Below are 4,202 nucleotides of genomic sequence, written 5' to 3' on the forward strand. Positions count from 1 at the left end.
GCAACTAAAGCAAAAATATTCACAAAGAAACTAAATACAGCTAAAAACCTACTCAAAAATAAATAGAAGAAAAAAATAAAGCTGAAAAGAAAAAACTATATAAAAAATTACTCAAAAATAAATAGAAGAAAATAAATAATGCAGAAAAGAAAAAAACTATATAAAGCAAAAATATTCACAAAGAAACTAAATACAGCAAAAAAAACTACTTAGAAATAAATAGAAGAAAAAAATAAAGCAGAAAAGAAAAAACTATATAAAAAATTGCTCAAAAATAAATAATGCAGAAAAGAAAAAAACTGTATAAAAATAAGTTGGGGCACTGTCCGGTGGGCCTGCCAGACCTAGGTTGTGCAAATTCAGGCCTAGAAGCGCCGGCAGGGTCACAGGGCAGTGCGCCCTAGTTAGGCCCAGAAGCCTGCTATATAGAGGAGTTCGAAAGAGCATCCGCGGCTGGGTTTATAAACCAGTGCGGCCGCCCTTTGCTCGGCGAGGTGGGACTAAACATAGTGCACTGTGGGTGGCAGCGCACGACCATTAGTACCGGTTGGTGTTATGCACCGGTACTAAAGGCGCTCGTTTCCCGCCGATTGGCCTGTCCAAAATTGGCCTTTAGTACTGGTTGGTGGCTCCAACTGGTATTAAAGGCCCCTCCTATATATATGGCACTTACGAAAAATCAATTCCATATCGACCACTTCTTCTCTTCTCGCGCGACATCGTCGCCGCCGCCCACGCCACCCCTGACGCGCGTCGTTGCCCCCGCCGCCCGTCATCGCCGTCTCGCCCCGTACTACGTCGTCGTCGCGATCGCCCCCGGACTGCCGCATGTCGTCACGCCGTCCCCATCGCCGCCCATACGCCGCTGCCCCCACCGCCGCCCGTACGCCGCCGCCCCCCGGTCCTCTCGTACCCACACATACACACATACACACACAGATACACTATACACACATATGTACACACGCATACACACACAGTACTACACACACACACATATATTTTTTACTTATTTTCTGTTTTCTATTGTTTAGATTAATGTTAGATGAATTAGATAGAAAAGTTGTTAAATATTTATGTCAATTGTTAGCTAGATGAATATAGGACTAGTTTAGTTTTAGTAAATGCTTAGTTGAACTAGTTGAATTAATATAAATAATTTATTTTTAGTAAGAAAATTAAGGTATATGAGATTATTTGAACTAGTTGAATTAATATAACTAGTTTATTTTTAGTAAATGCTTAGTTGAACTAGTTGAATTAATAGAACTAGTTTATTTTTAGTAAGAAAATTTAGGTATATGAGATTATTTGGACTAGTTGAATTAATAGAACTAGTTTATTTTTAGTATGAAAATTTAGGTATATGCGATTATTTGAACTAGTTGAATTAATAGAACTAGTTTATTTTTAGTAAGAAAATTTAGGTATATGAGATTTGATGATCTAATTAAAATTTAGGTATATGAGATTTTAATAGAACTAGTTTATTTTAGTAAGAAAAGTAATAGAACAAGTTTATTTTTAATAAATGCTTAGTTGAATTAGTTGAATTAACAGAACTAGTTGAATTAATAGAAGTAGTTGAATTAATAGAATTAGTAAGTGTTTAATGTTTCACCTATATGAACATAGGAAATGTTGTCTGACGACGAAAAAGATTTCATTATGTGAGAGTACTGTGAAGACCAACGTGGCTTGTGCGACAGAAATTTCCTTGTTGATGATAGGTGATTCAGCATCAAGTTGGATGAGACCTTCGAATTCGATACCATAAGTCAGAACGACAAGTCTTTTTTCGTAATTAAGCATGACTTATATATGCTTCATTTGCTTCAACTTATAATTTTTATTTTTCACTTGGATAAGATAGGTTTCAATGCTATGGAAACTATGGAGGTAAAGAGAGTTTACCTGAAAACCGAGCATGGTTATACTTTCAACGTCAAAGTATACAATGCAGACACGTACACCTATTTTGAATGCAAAACTTGGCAAGCACTGTGCAAGGCTTATGCATTTGAGCCTGATATGGTTATCACCTTTGATATTCGTCCGGAAGATGATATTGAAGGTAATAGAGACATCTGGGTTGATGTGCAGATGCCTCCAGTCTACCATTATGTGAGTTCTTCTCAACTATATTTTTGTCTTTGATATTGATTATTCAAAAATAGTTGACAACTAATTTCTATTGACAGCTTATTTCCATTCAAGAAAACATGTCCGACGCTTGGTAGACAGGACCTACTACTGTCCCAGAGCTGAACTAAACTGCGAGGAGATAAGTCATTATGTTTCATGGCTTGAGGATCTTCATACTGTCAAGACAAATTTTCTACCTGCACTTAGAAATGTTAGTACTTAAAACGTGCGACCAATAGTGGTCGTATTGAACTACGGTCACATATATTTAGGAATGCTGGTAAGATTTTTACTATTTGTCCTTAGTGCATCTTTTGCATACATAATTTTTTTGCTGAACTTTCATTGCTAAGTATATTAATTAAGTACTATACGATGTTCTTCAACAGGGACTCCCGATGACAGTTGTGCCTCAGGGGATCGAGACTAAAGGTCGCATGTCAATTGTTAGCTTACGGCCAAGATATCCTACATTGCACATGAGTGCATTCAAGATTTGTAGAAGCGATGAATGCTTAATAGTGAAAGATTGGAGGAAAATTGTTAACGATCGCAGAGAAGTACTAGGGGGCAGCAATGAGAAGCACAGCCCACGATTAGGAGACAGGTTCATCTGCATGCTCCAGTATGCATGATGAATCAGGAGAGCTATACATGTTCTATGCTATTTTACCTGTGAGAGAGCAGCAGGAGTGATTTAGCTAGTTCATGCTCTTAGTACTTGTCCTCTCATGTCCGTGTTCTTCGTCTTCAACTTAATCTCAAAGAGTGATTTGCTTTTGTGGTATTATGAATGCTTATAATATCATGACCATCTGTTGAACTCGATGATATTTTTGCTTCTGGTACAAGTGAATGTTTCTTCTTTAAGCTAGTGTTGGTGGTGATTATAATGTAAAACAATCACTAAATTAAATTGAAAACACAAAATTAAAGGAAAAATAAAAAAACACCCAAACATTTAGTACTGGTTGGTGTTACCAACCGGTACTAATGTCCTACAAGCACCCGGGCCTGGCTCGTGCCACGTGGTGGCACTTTAGCACCGGTTCGTGACGAACCGGTACTAAAGGAGGGGACCTTTAGTCCCCACTCTTTAGTGCCGGTTGCCGAACCGGCACTAATGACCGTTATGAACCGGCATTAAAGGCCGGTTCTACCCTAGTGAATGCATCCAAAATAGCAAATTATGTCAGAATGGCTTGAAAGTTGATGACGTGGATTTGAATTCTGCATCTAAACGCAAAAAAGTCTGGAGTTGTACTAAGTTGTTAAAATATTGAATAGCCGGTGTAACAGATGATTTTTCGTCCCAAACCCTGATACTTCCTAACAGATTGTCCAGTTTGTACACGAAGTGCATCTAATTTTGCCGTAACCCTCTCTACTTTTTTGCACATGCTATGCGGGTGAAATGATGATACCTTGCTAAGTTTCCACCTTTTCAGAGTTCATTTTGTACTGCTTTCCACTTTCACTGTGATTTTGCTATGAAAACAAATCAGTAATGCATCGAAAATAGCAAATTATGTCACAAAGGGTTGAAAGTTGATGACGTGCATTTGAATTCTGCATCTGAACACAGAAAAAGTCTGGAGTTGTACTAAGTTATTAAAATATTGAACAGCCGGTGTAACAGATGAATTTTTGTCAGAAACCCTGATACTTCCTAAGAGACTGTCCAGTTTGTACATGAAGTGCATCCATTTTTGGCTGTAACCCTCTCTACTTTTTTGCACAAGCTATGCGAGTGAAATGATGATACCTTTCTAAGTTTCAACCTTTTCAGAGTTCATTTTGTATTGCTCTCCACTTTCACGGTGATTTAGCTCTGAAAACAAATCAGTAATGCATCAAAAATAGCAAATTATGTCAGAAAGGGTTGAAAGTTGATGACGTGGATTGGAATTCTGCATCTGAACGCGAAACAAGTCCGGAGTTGTACTAAGTTATTAAAATATTGAATAGCTGGTGAAACAGATGAGTTTTCGTCCGAAACCCTGGTACTTCCTAAGAGACTATCTAGTTTGTACATGAAGTGCATCCAGTTTTTGCCG

Source organism: Triticum dicoccoides, chromosome 6B (genome assembly GCF_002162155.2).
Source record: "Triticum dicoccoides isolate Atlit2015 ecotype Zavitan chromosome 6B, WEW_v2.0, whole genome shotgun sequence".
NCBI lineage: Eukaryota > Viridiplantae > Streptophyta > Magnoliopsida > Poales > Poaceae > Triticum > Triticum dicoccoides.